General features: G+C 56.9%; 1 protein-coding gene across 4 annotated transcripts in view; it reads right to left on the bottom strand.

Annotated features, from left to right (window-relative positions):
- The window catches only part of TFEB (transcription factor EB), a 48,190-nt gene that overhangs the window by 20,566 nt on the left and 11,930 nt on the right, over nt 1-15,694 (bottom strand). Inside the window, exon 1 of one of the 4 annotated variants that reach the window (XM_060162862.1) lies at nt 1,015-1,138. The exons of 1 other annotated variant lie outside the window; for it this stretch is intronic. The gene's annotated coding sequence lies outside the window, so the exon portion shown is untranslated. 2 more of the 4 variants (XM_060162864.1, XM_060162863.1) reach the window with 2 other exon arrangements.

Consider the following 15,694-nt stretch of genomic DNA (forward strand, 5'->3'; position numbering starts at 1 on the left):
TAAGCAACACACCCACCCCCCGACATATGTGCCAGGGGACATCAAGTCTCGCCCCAACAGTCCCCTCGAGGAAGGCAAAGAGCTGGTGACAAGGAGGTGGGGGGAGCCCTGAGTGATGAGCGCTGGGGGACAGAAGGGGGAATTAACCAGGTTCCAAAATAGCACTGCTGGTTCTGCCTCACTTCACCCTGCGCAATGTCTGCCAGCTTCTGCTTTCGGTCTGACTCATGCCCGGTCGGGGCAGGACAGGGCAGCCGGAGCAGGCAGGGGCCACTGGACAATCACAGACTGACTCCCCTTGCTACCCGCACCCACCCGGTGGCTGGGCCTCCTCCCCAGCCCCAGCCCGGTGTGAGCTGGGCTTCTGGGAATGGTCCGTTGGGGCACAAAATCCAGGGGTCCCTTGCCTGGGTCCTTGCCTAGCCCTCGCTCAGCCCAGGACTTCCCCAGTGGCAGCCGCCCCAGACCCAGAACTCAGCTTCTCGGTTGCCCTGCCCGGGTACCCGGCTGACACCTCTACCCCATCTCCCTCTGGAAGCCAGAGGAGACCTCTCCCCCCAACAAAAGAAATGACCTTGTACAGCAATGTCCCCCCACCCCAGGCACCTGGAGTGAGGGAGCCGCCTCCACCTGCCCCATCCAGCCCCCCCAACACACACAGGTATGAGATGAACCCTACGGTGGTCTCACTCTCAAAACGCACACAGCGGCCCACCCACCCCTTTTGCTGTCCTGAAACGCCACAAGAAGCGCTTGCCCTTTGCCGGGCAGGGAGAGGAACCCAGTGCCCTGGCTTTTGTGGGTGTTGGGTGGGGGAGGAGCATCAGTCACTCTGCTCTCCCCACTCACCGTCTCCCCCAACCTGTGTCCTTCTGTCTCCCCAGCTTCCCCCATGGGGGTAAGACTCGGGCAGCCGAGCTGCAGCTGCAACTTCTCCTCCTCCCCCGATCAAAGATGCTTAAGCTCCGTCCTGAGACAAAGCGAAAGCCTCACCGTAAGCGCCCCCTTTCTGACCTCGCGCGAATGTCTCCGATGTCCTCCCAGCCCTCACACCGACACGCCTGCCCCGAATAAGTACAGCCATCTTTCTATCCAAGTGGGGCAGGTACACGATTGACGTTTGCTCTGCCAGCGCTGGCCCTGCCCACGGGGTGGGAAATAGATGCCACGGGTAAGTAGGAGGAGAATGTCAGAGGGAATGAGCTTGGCCAGCCCAGGTCAACACACTCCTGCCCCCGCCGCCCTGGCACACGCGCCCTGACCAAACCTGGTTTGGAAGCGAAAACATCAAGGGGAAAGTCTGTGGGTGGCGGCTGGAGAGATGAGTGAAAGGGACTGGGACTTGGCAGTCCTGCCTGTGGCCCAATACAGAGGTTGGAGCATGTGTTGTGTGTGCTCCCGCCAGGCCCGGCACCTGCCCCAGCCCTGTTGCCTGCCCTCCCCTGCCCCTACAGCAGGCGGCCTTACCTACACACCACCTCCCTTTCTTAGTTCTGCCCCCTCCCGGGGCCCTACAAGGCAGGAGAAAGTAGTGGGAGTGCAGTCTGAGGGGTGGGGGCAGGAGTCAAGAAGGAGGAGGCCCCTCTTCAGGAAGCAGGCACCAGGCAGGGCTTTCACCAGGGACAAAGAAGGGTGCCCATGAATAAACTCACCCCCCCCCGCCCCCCTGCCATTGCACCGTGAATTGCATCCTGTTCCCCATAGAGACTCGGAGGGAGGGCGCTAGAAGGCTCAGTTCCCGACTGAAGAAGGCAGCCACGTGGCAGCCATGGGGCTAGTGGCCCCATGAGGGAAGAGGCAGGGGCAGCGAGAGAAAGGAAAAGGAAGTCAGAAAAACCGCTACAATCACAGCCTCGACAGAGCCGGGAGGTGACTCAAAGGCGGCCCAAGCTCTGTGGCCACCCAGTCTGTCGGCCCCGCCCCCAGCCTGTTGGCCCCGCCCTCTAGGAGAGAACGTAGAGCTCAGAGATGGGCGGAAAGGGCTGCCGCGTCTGGCGGACCAATGGGAAGGACCTCCTTCACGCTGGATCCCTTTCCTCTGCTGTGAGCATCTAGAGGGATCCTGGCAGCTTCCTCCTCTTATGGTGGCACCCGGCACATAGTAGGTGCTCCTTAAGTATCTGCTGAATGTAATGAATGTGGTACCGGTGACTGGCCCCAGTGGGAAGGGTCTGCCTGGGGTAGAGTGGCGGGCGTGGGGTGGAGTGGCAGCTTCGTGGGCATGGAGAGAGGAGGGCTGTAGGAAGGGGGTTTGGCCAGAGGCACACTCAAGGGACTGGCCGGGCCACCACACCTGGGTTCGGTGAGCGCGGCAGAGGCTGTCGGGGCCCCTGGACACTCCCAGTCCCTCCTGCCCACCTGAGCACCTCCGACGGCTAGCACCTGCACGCATCCGTGCCAGAGCCAATGGAGGCAGCACCCGCCCTCCCGCGGCCAAAGACCAGGGGGAGCCAGTAATAAACCCCCAATTCCCTCACCCCATCCCGCGGCTGGGAAGCTCTAAAGCACGTTCTCCAGAGATCCGCACTGAGACAGCCTGGTGCCCACAGCGGTCACCTGCTCCCGAACACACGTCTCACTGGCTTCCTTCCCCTCTGTGTCTCACTCAGCCTGCTCCACTAGCCATGCTTCCTGGGGTCACTTCCCAAGTAGACTGCCTGCACTCACAGCCCTGTCTCGGCCAATGGGGCCCGAGGAGGCAGTTTCAACCTGAAATTGTGCAGCAAACTCCACAGCTTAGAAAGAAAGGCCGATAAAGGGGGCAGAGTAAAATGGGGGCTGGGTGTCCTATGGACAAACTGGGAGACAGGTGCCCAAGAGCCCAGTCGCTGGGGGAGACTGGTGGGGCTGAATGCAGTGGCCAAGCACATACCTAGAACTTTCCTACCTGTGGAAGACAGGACTGCCCTCAGAAGCAGAGCTAGCCTGATGAAGAGAAGAAACAGGCACGTGCTGGGTTGCAAGTGACGTGATCAAGAAGCCTCCACTACAGGGGCAGCAATGGCAACACTAGGTTACCAGTAGCAAATGCCAGTACAACTGGAAGCCCAGAATAGCCTCCCACCCCAGGCTGCTCCTAGGATGGAACTATGGAACTCCAGCATTCCAGAACCTGAGCGTGCCTGTCCGTTCATTCAATAGCAAAGCTGTTATGTTCCACGCTCAGAACGAGGCCCTGGGGACACCCAGGGAGGCCATCTGATCCCACACTATGAACATGTGTTTTGAAGCAGGTAGAGCTGAATCGCAGATCACTTACTGGCTGCGTAACCTTCAGCAACTTACTTAACTCCACAGCATCCTAGTATCCTCAGGTACAAAATGACGGTAGTGTCCATCTTGGAGAGTTTCTATAAGGATTAAACGTAAAGCATCTAATTTGGTGCTCAGTAGATATCTGGTAGATGCATGGATGGATGCATGGATGAATATAATAAATGAAGTGATGGACAGACAGATGGATGAATGGGTATGATGGATGGATGGATGGATATGATGGATGGATGGACGGATGCATGGATGCATGGATGGACATAATGCATGAAGTGATGGATGGATGGATGGATGGATGGATATAATGGATAGATAGATGGATGGATGTTTGAAAGGAGACAGAAGAGACACAGTAGTTTTCTACAGTCTGGTTCCCATGCAGTTCAATATCCTTTTAGGCTAAATTTAATAACAGGAAAATGAAGGCCCATCACTCTCTAATTTATCTGTTAGAGAAATCTGTATCTCCATTTATCAGGTTGACAAATGCTAAGTAACTTCTTCCTAAGGAGCCTTAGCCACACTATTGGCGGGGGGTGGGGGTGGGTCATTCCCTGAAGCGGGTAGCGGGCTATGTCAGAACAGGGTGTCCTGGCTTGGTCACCATCACACGGGTTCCCACCATGTGGTCACACCATGCCTGTATCCCTCTCCCCTCAAGTCCAAGTCCAGCCAACCCCAATCCCAGGGAAGATGGGTCAGGGGCCAGGGAGAGGAAGGGGACAAGAGCAGGCAGGGGGAGCAGGCCAGTACAGCTGAGCAGAGAAGGCCAAGAACGGAGCGTGGATATGTGGGCTGGGGGTGCATAGGGATTGGAGAGAAGGGACTGAAGAGCAGAGAGAGGGTTTATTGTCTTTGGAGAAGTGGAGAACACTTGGACAAAACAAAATGGACTAAGCAACAAAGAAAGGTCATCCCCCTGCTTCATCACCCCCAGTGGCTCCCCACTGTCCACCAGATAAAGTCGTAACTCCCTAGATGGGCCTTTAAGGCATCCAGGATCCCCCTGTCCTCACCAAGTCCTGGGCTCAGGGGGTTTTCTCACTCTCTCCCCAACACTCGAGGCCTCCAGATGTACCCCCTGCCCCATCCTCCATCCACAGATTGTCTAATGCCTGTGCATCTCAGGAAGCCCTACTCTAGGGCCACCTCTTCCAGGCAGCCCACCCTGACTCTACCGTCCTCTGATAACCATTTGAAAACAATTACTTAATCTGCTCCAAGCCAGGCTCTGTGCCCGACGCCAAGATACAGAGATGAGTAAGACAGTCCCTGTCCTCACCGGTACGCACAACCTAGTTTGGAAAAAACAGCATTACCTGACATCATATATTGTACTTTTTCTACTAGAATGACTACTATCACTATGACTACTACCAATAAACCTGAACTGAGCACTTACCATTTGTCAGGAACTGTTCCTAAGGGATTTACCATGTCTTAATTCATCTGCCCTTCAACAACACTGGGAAGTAGGAAATATTAGTGTACCCATTTTATAAATGAGAAACTGAGGCACAGAGAAGTTACTCTGCCTAGTTTTCTCAGCTGTAGTAGAAACTCCCTGAGGGCCGTACCCAGGTGTTCTCTTCCTTGGCATCTCCCAGGGAGAAGGCACTCAGACATGGCCCTTCTGGGTTTGACATGCCCTGCTGTGGCCTTGGATGAAGATGTTTTGGCTGTCTTGGGGGACAGCATAATCGGAGTAAGCTGAGCCCAAGCAGACTGGGAAAGCAGACAAGACTCCAGAGTGGGGTGAGAAGGGAGCTGGCCTTGGTGTCCCTTTCCAGCCTCTGTCTTCCCCACCTGTCCCCAAGGCCCAGCCCTGGCGCCGCACAACCGTGTGGTCCCTGCAAACTGCCCTGTCCATTTGCTGAGAGGGCTGAGGTGTCACCAAGGGGGAGCCAGGCCTCGTGCCCGCGATGGGCAGGGGACAAGGAGGTTGGGCCGAGAAGAAGGGAGGCGCTTTAGCTCTGCCCAAACCCATGGGGTCGGAGGTCATGAGTGGATAAGCTGAGACCCATGGAAGTTGATTCTGGGCACCCTCCAGCCTGGCCTGAGGGGCCTGGGCACTAGGCAGAGATGGGACCCCCTCGCAGCCTAGAGCTAGGCTGCCCCCTTGGCAGGCTCTCTGGCCTCAGAGGCCCCTTCAGGCTGGGAAACCTGAGGAGATGGGGCAGCTCAGGACAGACTCTAAGAATAGAAGCAACAGGAGGCCTTGGTCTAGGTTGGGAAAAGGGAACTTCCCAGCCAGCCTATGGAGCACAGGAGAAGGAGATGAGGGTCCAGGTCTCAGCCCTGGCCACACCTCACCTCTACATTCTTATGGCCTGCCAAGAAGCACAGGGGATGTTCAGTGCCGGTGGGGCAGGGAAACTGAGGCACAGAGCTGCCTTCCGACTCTGGAGACTTGCTCTGCCTGTCCAGCCACCAGTATCATCCTTGAAAACCACCACGCTTCTCACGAGCACACGGCTCCAGACCCTACTATTCCAGGGTCCCCTTCCACCCTGGGGACATGTACTTTCCAGAAAGTAGCCTGCCTAGCTCCTCAACGTTGGCCTGGGGAAAGAAGGATCACTGCCTTTCCCCCAGCCCTGACCTGGAGACTGGGTATGTAGCACAGTAAGGGGTGCAGAAAAGACTCTGGACCAAGGTTGCCTGAGCTCGAACCCCGGCTCCATCCCTTGCTAGCTGTGTGCCCTTGGGCAGGCTACTGCAGCCTCTCGGGGTCTTGATGCCCCATGTGAATGGGGGACAGTGCTCCCTGCCCTGTATCCACAGTTGACAAAGAAACAAATGTATGCCTTTGGCTCCTCAGGGCGCCTCAGCTCGGGGCACCCTCACTCACAGCCTAATCGCCAGCCCTCCCTCCTCCTCCCCGGGGGCCCAGTGGCTCGGGCCCTGGCAGGGGGTGCTGAGGAGCTGACGGAGCCACTGCTGTTGATGGAGCTGGTGCCAGGCCCATGGCGGGCACAGGGCCCAGGCGTACAATGGGGCTGTGTGTGCACCCAGCGTTAGCCCGGAGCAGAGCTGGGCAGGCCGGCATCTGGGGCCAGGCCAGGAATTCATTTCCCTGGAGAGGGCCTCCCCACCCCCTCCCAGGCTGCCCAGCGCCCCCCCTCACAGTGGGGGGGGGGTTGTGGGAGGCACCACCCACTCCCCCAGCGAGCTGGGCACTGGAATGGGGACGTGCGCTGGTGGCGGGCACTGGGGAATAGGGACTCCTGAGTCCAGCTGCCAGGCTGGGCCGCTCACTTGTGAGGCATTTGGGCCCCATTATGTAATCTGGGGCTGCGGCAAAGGGAAGGTGAAGTCTGCAGAGGCCAGAGGACACCAGAGAGGTCTGCTGCGACCCCTCCCCGCGCAGAGGGCCTCACTCCTCCCTCCCCAACTTTCTGAGCCTGGGCCGGTGCCCCAGGAGAGGAGCCGGCTCAGTCCCCGGGGGAATGAGTCACAGGCAGTGGCTGCAGCCAGGATGGCCGGAGCCGGGGAGACGGTGGGCAGGTGGAGCCTCTCCTCACCCCTCCCCACAGGTCTCCTCTGGCTGGAAAACCACTCGCCTGGTGTGGGGTGGTGACCACGGCGTCCCAGGCTGGGCCTCTGAAGGCCAATTCTTCTGCCGCAGGGGCTTAGCTGTGCCGGGCTTGGGGGTGCACTGCCTTCTAGAGCTGCAGGCATGGACCACGCCCCCGCCCCAAATGCCACTGAGAGGAGGGTCAGACTGCAGGTCCGGGCACCCCCCTACCCCAGAGTGAGATACAGGGTCTGAGGTGAAGGAGGAGGGGGCCATGGGCCTCTGGTGAGTGGGGGCAAAGGAGGAAGCCAGGCCACCCTATACCTCAGGTCGTGGCTAAAGTGGGGAACTGGGGAGGGGCCCCTTTGCATGAATCACTTTCCATTCTCTTCAGAGCCCAGGAAGCTCCCAGCAACAGGAGATAAGTGCCCTCACTCCCTGATCGGCTGGATTCACACACCCTTTCACACCCACTCACAAGGACACAAATGTGTCCCTACTGGCGGCCACCCACACTCGCAGAGGGTCACACACAAAAGTCATGGTGGCGGCCCCGGCCCAGCGGACATGGTAGGTTGCCCACCCTTCCTCTCACACCCACAGCCCCCCACATCCCCACCCCAGCCATGGCCCAGGCACATCACACCCTGGAGGCCCCAGTGGGAGGCCCCAGTCGGAGCCCCGCGGCATCCCCAGCCTCATCTTGGAACCCGAGGGCCCTGCCTGGTGACGGGGGCTGGCCTTCCCCCGGTGTGCATGTGACCTGCCCTGAGAACAGAGGTCACGACACCGGAGCAGGCCTCCCAAGCCAAGCCCATCATCCTCATTTCACTGGTGAACGAACTGAGGCTCAGGCTGAGGAAGTGTCTTTGCTCAAGTTTATGAGCGAGGCCGAGCCTGTCCCCAGGGCTGGGGTAGCTTAAGGCTGGTCAAGCAAAGCAGAAGAAAGGGAAGGGGGAGTGGAGGGCAAGGAGGAAGGGGAAGAGTGGGGATCTGCCACCCTCTCAGAGGTACCGCTGCCCTGGGATGCTGTGCTGGTGCCCCTTCATTCACTCCTTTCAAATATTTCTTGAGCATTCACTACAAATGCACCTGCGCTGTGGCACGCGCCTTTCTGCCCAATCTCAGCCCTCGCTCCTGCCTGTGAGATTTTGCTTGTGGGGCTGAGTATGTCTTCAGGGCACCCACGTCCCACAGTCCGCGAGGCCAGGGCAGCGCTCAAACCTCTCCCCCAGGAGCAGCCTGGAAGCCCCCTCCCTGTCCCCATGCCCCTCGGGGAGTGCCAGCACCCTCTGGGCGACAGTGCCCACGCACAGGTCACCTCCCAGAGTCACTGCCACGTCGGAGGGCACAGGCGTCCAACGACAGGAGCCTGGGAAGTCACCCACCAGAGATTCCCAGGCTGTTTTCAACAGCAGAACCCCATTTTCAGACAAATTTTACCTGGAAACGTGATAGTAAAACATGAGAATGAAGCAGCTTTGTGGGGAGGGGGAAGGGCCAGACCACCTGGCCTCCAACTGGGGGCCTCTCCCCCCACCACCCTGTTCTCCTAGTCCTTCCCCGAGGCACCCCCAGGGGTTCTGAGAAAGGGTCTGAAAACCAGAGTTTTCTCTGGCCTCTTGGTGTTACAGAAGGCCAGGGGAAGCTATGAGTGTTCACATAGCTCACTGAGAGCTAGGACCCCAGCCCCCGCCGTCCAAACCTTCCAGACCCAGGGCACCCTAGGTGTCACATGGGAAAGGGACACAGCAAAAAACAAACGGAAGAAAGTCTCATGGATTCAGGTCCTACCGTGTGCCCAGCACCGGGTAAAATGCTCCACGAACATCAAATGCTTTATTTTCCACCATAACTCTATGGCCTACGTAGTATCATCTCTGTCATGAAGGTAAAGAAATGGACGTTCAGAAAAGTTAAGGGAGTGGGTGCGAATGTCAGTTGGTGCAGCCACTATGGAAAACAGTGTAGAAGTTCCTCAGAAAACTAAAAATAGAATTACCATATGATCCAGCCACCCCACTCTTGAGCACGTATCCAGACGAAACTGTAATTCAAAAAGATACATGCACCCCCAGGTTCAAAGCAGCACTGTTCACAACAGCCAAGACATGGAGACAACCTAAATATCCCCTGACAGATGAATGGATAAAGAAGCTGTGGTACGTATATGTAATGGAATACTACTCAGCCATAAAAAAGAACAAAATAATGCCATTTGCAGCAACATGGATGCAACTAGAGATTATCACACTAAGTGAAGTAAATCAGAAAGAGAAAGACAAATACCATATAATATCACTCATATGCGGAATCTAAAATATGACACAAATGAACTTATCTACGAAACAGAAACAGACTCACAGACTAGAGAACAGACTTGTGGTTGCCAAGGGGAAAGGGGGTAAGGGAGGGATGGAGTGGGAGTCTGGGATTAGCAGATGTAAACTATTACATATAGGATGGATAAACAACAAGGTCCTACTGTATAGCACAGGAAACTATATTCAATGTCCTGTGATAAACCATAATGGAAAAGAATATAAAAAAAAAAAAAAGAAGAAAATAAAGAAAAGTGACTCACCCAAACTGTGAAGGGCAAAGCCCACATTCCAACCCACCTGTGTGCCCTTGACCCCTCGGGGAAGCCTGGCAGAAATCACCCCATCATGATGCCTGTGTACAACCACTCCCTTTGAGCCCCATGCCAAGCTCCACCTCACTCAGAGAACAGCCCAGACGCCTCCTCCCCAACTCAGGGCACACACAGAGCTTCTCACTAGTAACAATAGCAATAGCAATAATGACAATACCACCAGCTCCCTACTATACAGCACTTACTAGGTAGGCACTTGGTACATTATTATTTTACTGAATCCTTACAACACTCTACTCCCACCCCAACTTCACAGATGAGGAAACTGAGGCGCAGAGAGGTTGATGACTTGCCCAACGTCACACAGCTAGGAAGCAGCAAAGCCAGGACTTGAGCCCAGGCAGTCCGGCCCTGGAGCCTGCACACTCACCACTGAGCACCCTCCTTCCCTATAATGTCTGCCGGCTCCTCCCATAGCAGTGGCTGTAACAAGTGCCCCAGCTTGGGGCTTGCCCTCCTGCTCTGAGGAGGCCCTTCTCTTCAGGGGTCAGAGACCAAGTGAATCCCTGAGGGATGGACGTGGGAAAGCCCACCCGATGAGCACCATCAGCTCATGCTCTCCGGCGGGATGGTAACCCCCAGCCCACCTCCCCACCTCCACCGACAGGCGCTGGAAGGATGAGGTCGTGGGGGAGCCAACAGCATTCAAGCACAAATAGGACGCCTACTGCATGCCCAGTTTTAAGCAGTGGCAGGTGCAGGAAGCAGAAGACTCTGCCCTTGCTGTCCTGCCAGAGGCTCTGGTCCCCAGCAATGCCCAAAGGGTCGCCCTGCCACCCCCACCCCCTTCAGTACTGTCTGCACCAGATGTTGGCAATGCTTAGAAACAGGATTAAAAATAGTCTCTATAATGAGTCAGTGCTAAGAATAACCTGGGCAAACAGCCCTCGGGGAGAGGACACTGCCAGGGAGGCACCACCACCTCCCACCTCCCAAGCCAGCCTGGCCCACCCCCCAGCCTTGCACCCGGAGCGCCCCCGCAGCCCGCAGAGAGCCTGGGATATTTATACCCCAACTGCTGAGTGGACAGAGATGTGGGCACGCCCGCACACTCTCCCTGCCTGAAGGGGCCGGGAGATCAGAGGAGCGGGCAGATTCTGCAGACCACCATGCTCGAGGCGGAGCCGTACTGAGGCACGGAGACACTTGAGTTTCCTTCCCAATTGTGACACCAGCTCCCCACAGGACACTGGGAAACCATGCCCCCGGCTCCCCTCCCCTCCCCTGTGAAACGGGTCCCTAGTGTCAGCCGGACCAGCCCACTTCCTAGGTGACCAGGGGAACGGAGACCAGAGAGGGCCAGCAATATACTAAAGGGCGGACATCAGATGTGGGGAGCAAATCGGAACTTGGGAGTCAGAACCAAGCCAGATCCCACGGCCAGGGGCTCCCACATTTCTTCCATGCTCTTCCCTCATCGCCCCCACCCCGAAATGATCAGAATTGCTAGACTCATGGACATCTGGACACGAATTGAAGATTAACAGAGCACATTCACACAAGGTGTCAGAGCTGAACCCCTCAGTACCTGCAGGTGAGAGACAAGGTGATGAGTATCACTCTACAGTTGAAGAGACCGAGGCTCAGAAAACTGAATTAACTTGCTAGGAGCCCCTCAGCTGGGATGAAGCCTTATTGCCATCTACCAGCCCAGAAGCATCTCCCAGGAGCCCGTATGCTCCTCTTCCAGCGACACCCAGAAGGAACAGGACACCCTCTAACGCTGCTGGGAGGCAGAGGGAAGGGGCCAGAAAAAGGTGAGGAGCCTTCAGGAAGGGAGCAGACCACACACGTTGAAGAAGAGCAAGAAGCCGGTGTCCTGGGCAGAGCACGGGCCATGGAGTCAGGAGCCCTGGACTCTAGTCACAGCTCTGTTAGCGATAACTGCATGATCTGGGAAAATCATTTCCTAGGCTTCACTCTAGGTCTCAGTTTCTCCATCTGGAAAATGGAGCTTTGAACACCAGGCCTTTGAAATATCCTGAAGTATACCATGACCACACACTGGAGGTGCATAAAGAATATTCGCATATCAAAGGCTCTGACAAGTCCTGTAGCAAAGAAATCCATTTTTTTTTTTCAACTCTCCCACTCCTGCTTCATCACCAAACCCTTCCACAGAACACTTCTTGAGAAACTCTGGAGTAGATCTGGGGTCAGCACTTCAAATGCCTCCACGGGCCAGCAAGAAACATGAAAGCTTGAAGCAGGCCCAGACAAAATACATCGGGACCTGCAGTTAGCTCCAAGCCCTGAAAAATTCCTGGTAGCTCTGGGGGCTGAAGAGTCTAGCATTTCTGTTCTGTGAAGGCCTCCCCCAGGACCCTTCCGGGGTTTTGATCCCATCTGATCCTCAGCAATTCTGTTGAGAAGGGCAGGGAAGGGGTCAGTACCCTGCGTCACACAGCTGAGGAGACTGGGACCCAAGGAGACCAGAGAATGGGCCCCGGGCCACACAATGGTTCCCTGGTACAGACAGGAGAGATGGTGTCCTATGTACCAAGCACTTGACCTCCATAATCTCATGGAATTCTCACAACAACCCTTGAGGAGGACACTGTGGTTATACCCATTTCACAGAGCAAGAAACGCATGCGCAAAGAGGTTCGGGCTTGTGTCCAAGGTTGCACAGCTGGCAAGTGCTACTGTCTGGCTTTCAACCCTGGCAGCCTGAATCCAGAACTCATGCCCTCGGCCCAGCTCTGCCACTCACTAGCCAGCGAGAGAGATCTGACCATTCTGAGCCTCAGTTTCCTCACCTAAAAACGGGATGATAAAAAGACCTGCACGTGAGGTTACTGTGAAGATTCAATTTGCAAATATACAGAAGTGCCTGGCATACAGTAGGTACTCAATATACGTGACCTCTTTAAATACCACATCCTCCTGTGGGAGCTCATGCCTGAGCCTCTGGGCTCTGGGTCTGGCAGCCTCAAAGCCACCCACAGCTTCCTGAAAATTGACCTCTGCCAAAAGTCCAAGGACACAGACCCTCCACCTGGCATCACAGGCCTCCAAGCTGGGGCTCCTCGGGTACCCCATGTAGGTGGGGGCTCTGGAGGTTGGGTTTCCCAGACCCAGGCCAAGTCTGGGTTTCATCCCCTGGGGCCCCTAATGGGCCACCTCCCCGTCAGAGCCGGGGGTATCCCCAGCTCACCATGGGTCACAGGCCTCTCCCCACCCTTGCCCCAGGTCACGGGGTGGGGAGGTGGGGGGGGCTCTCCAGCGAGGCAGCTGATATCCTCATGACCTGCCCCAGCCCTCCCAGCCTTAGAGACAACAGTTACAACCCACCCAGAGCTCGCCACACTTCCTGTAGCCAGCTCATCCCCGTTAGGTCACAAGGTGGGCATCACCGCCCAGACGGCTGGCTGCTCAGGGATTCATATGCCCACTTTAGAGATGAAGAAACGGAGACCCCAACTTAGCCCGGGCAGAGATCTAAGTCATAGAAAGGCTTCCGGCTCCTGGACCAGGGCACAGGGCTGAGCCAGGTCCCAGGCCAGGCCCGGCCCATCTGAGCCAGCCGGGGCAGCACAAAGGAGGAGAAGACTCAGGAGACTCCCAGGGGCCAAGGGGAGGAGGGAGAGTATCTGAGCCCTGAGTCCCACCCGTCACCGCAGATCCTGCAAGTCTTGGGGTGGGCGGAACATCAGTAAACCTGAGTCCTCCTCTACCCCACCCCACCCCAGCCAGGGAAAACGTGCACAGCCCTCACCCAGTGCCTTGAGACAACTCTCACCCTCACCTCTGGCCAGGCCTGGCCCCGCAGCCCTCCACTGACAGGGAGCCCCCACTGGGGGGCTCTCTATCTCCAGACCCCAAGTCAAACACTCACTCCAGGCATCGCCTCCCCTCACTGTCCCCACCCCATGCATGTCATCACCCCGGAAGCCCTCCCTAACCACCCCCTGCCCTCTGTGTCTGCTGACCCCCACCAGGCCCGCTCACCAAGCCACCTTGCTAAGAATTGGGTCCCAACCCCCCAGTCTGGCTCCCACGTGTGGAGCTGGGTCTCACCCTGAGCAGGTGCTCCATAAACATCACTGCACGGGAGGGAGATCATCTCTCAGGCGGTGGCCCCAAATATTTTGACCATGACTCACAGAAAAGTATATTTTGTTTGACCCAGGACACACACACACACACACACACACACACACACACACACACACGGAGTGCGTGTACACATGCACATGAAACTCCAAAAAAGTTGTACAAAACAACACTTACCAGTACTGTGCAATAATACACTTGGATGTTTCCTATCATTCTTTTCCATTTAATTTATTACTTCCTTTTCATTGCATTTTCATTGAGACCCACTAAGCTGAGTTCATGGCCAGATTAGGGTCCAATCAGTTGCCCCGATCCACAGTTCAAAGAATGGCCCTCCCAGGATATCTGCATAGCCCCGCTCCCTGCCTGGCGCACGACTCTCTGTGTAACAGGTGCCTAAGAGAGGCATCCATGTGGCGGACACTGACTCCGGTCAGGCCTGTGCTAAGCATTCTCTTATGGGATCTCATTTCATCCTCACGATCACTTTAAGAGGAAGGGACTGGGAGGAGTTTTACATGTGAGGAAACTGAGGCCAGGGTCCCAGAGTAAACGGCTTGGGCAGGGGTCAGAGCCAGGCTGCCTGAATCTGGAGCCACGTTCATGACCATCCTGCCCTGTCCTGCCCCCCAGGGGAGTGGCCTTCACCTCCTCTCGAAAGTCCACCCACTGGCAGGGAGCTCTGCCCAAGGAAGTCCACTCCCTCCCACTACGAAAAGCCGTTACCTATATCAATGTCATTCTTTATATTTGTTGACTATGTTATTGGAAATGGTACAAAGAGAAGACAGGGCTCCTGGCCGGAGCTGACTGGCCGTGAGGCGGGCCCCCACCCCTCTCACAACACACCCTACTCCCTCCTCTCCACCCGCCCACCTCCAGCCGAACCCAGAGGAGGTCCAGCAGGGCTAAGGCAGACCATTCTGCTGTTCTCCTCGCTGACATCACTGCCCTGGTAAGTCACGCGATGCCTCTGTGCCTCCGTGTCCCCATCTGTGAAATGGGGATGATGACAGCGCCCACCTCATAGGGTGAGTGTGAGGGTCCAAGGGGCTGGTACAGGTCAAGCCTTTGGCCCAGCATCTGACGTGGAGTGAGGCCCGGAAACAGGAGCTCTTATTAGTATCCCCAGGCCCCACTCAGATCCTCGCCATCAGAAATGATCCCCGTGAACCTGGTGTTTTGCTGTTTGCACGCAAACATGCTCACATGCAGGTACGACATGAACCTGCGCCAGGTGCCGTTCTGAGCTCTCTCCGTGAATTAAGTCTTTTAATCCTCAGAATGAACCCACACGGTGGGCACTGTAACTGTCATCTCCATTTTACAGAAGAGGAGACTGAGGCCCCAGGATCACAGAGCTGCAAAAGCGGCAGGGCCAGGACTTGAACCCAGCTGGCCCGGCAGCGTCTGCTCCCAGTCTTGACGTCAGTGCGTATTTCCTGCAGCCTGGCCGCCGGGCTAAGTGCATCATGCCCATTACCTTCTCACCAGAGGCTCAGACGAGCCCGGGAGAGGAGGAGAGGAAGCAGGGAGCGCGTAGTTACACTGCCCAGGGCTGCACGGCTCCGCAGAGGTGGGACTGGCAGTCTGCTTCTCCTGATTTCACATGCTTTCCACCATCCCATCCTCTCTCTCCCCAGCCCCTCCCTTCACCACCTGCTTCCCCAGCCCTGACTCCGCTCAAAAGATACCCACGTGCCAGTGCAGCCTGCGGGACCTCATCCCCACTAACTCAGCTCCCCAAAGACATCCCCCACCCCCCCGCCCCCCCGCCACACACACGTGCACACATGCCCGCGTAACTGGAGAGGGGAGCGCCCTGGAAGGAGGCTCCCAGGAAGGCTCAGCTCTCTGGGGGTCCAGAGCCCAGGGCCGTGCCCCCGGCCCCTGTGCCGGCTCCAGTTTCCTCATTTTCCCCAGGGCTGGTTCTCACCCAGCCCCCCGCACCTTGGCCTGAGAGGAAGTTGCACAATCCCCTGGGAGCTGCAAGTGTGCTGAGGATTACTCACAGTGCAGAGGGAACCACACGCCCGGAAGGCCTCTCACACCCACAACCCTACCCAACGCCGATGGGCTCCCAGCTCCCATCTCGTGGACCCGGGGCTCCAGGCCACCTACAGGGTCCCTCCCTACTCCAGACTGAGCCAATGACAGCCCCACTGGCCACAGAGCCACACAGGGCCCCA

The sequence above is a fragment of the Lagenorhynchus albirostris genome, chromosome 10 (assembly GCF_949774975.1).
Source record: "Lagenorhynchus albirostris chromosome 10, mLagAlb1.1, whole genome shotgun sequence".
In the NCBI taxonomy this organism is placed as follows: domain Eukaryota; kingdom Metazoa; phylum Chordata; class Mammalia; order Artiodactyla; family Delphinidae; genus Lagenorhynchus; species Lagenorhynchus albirostris.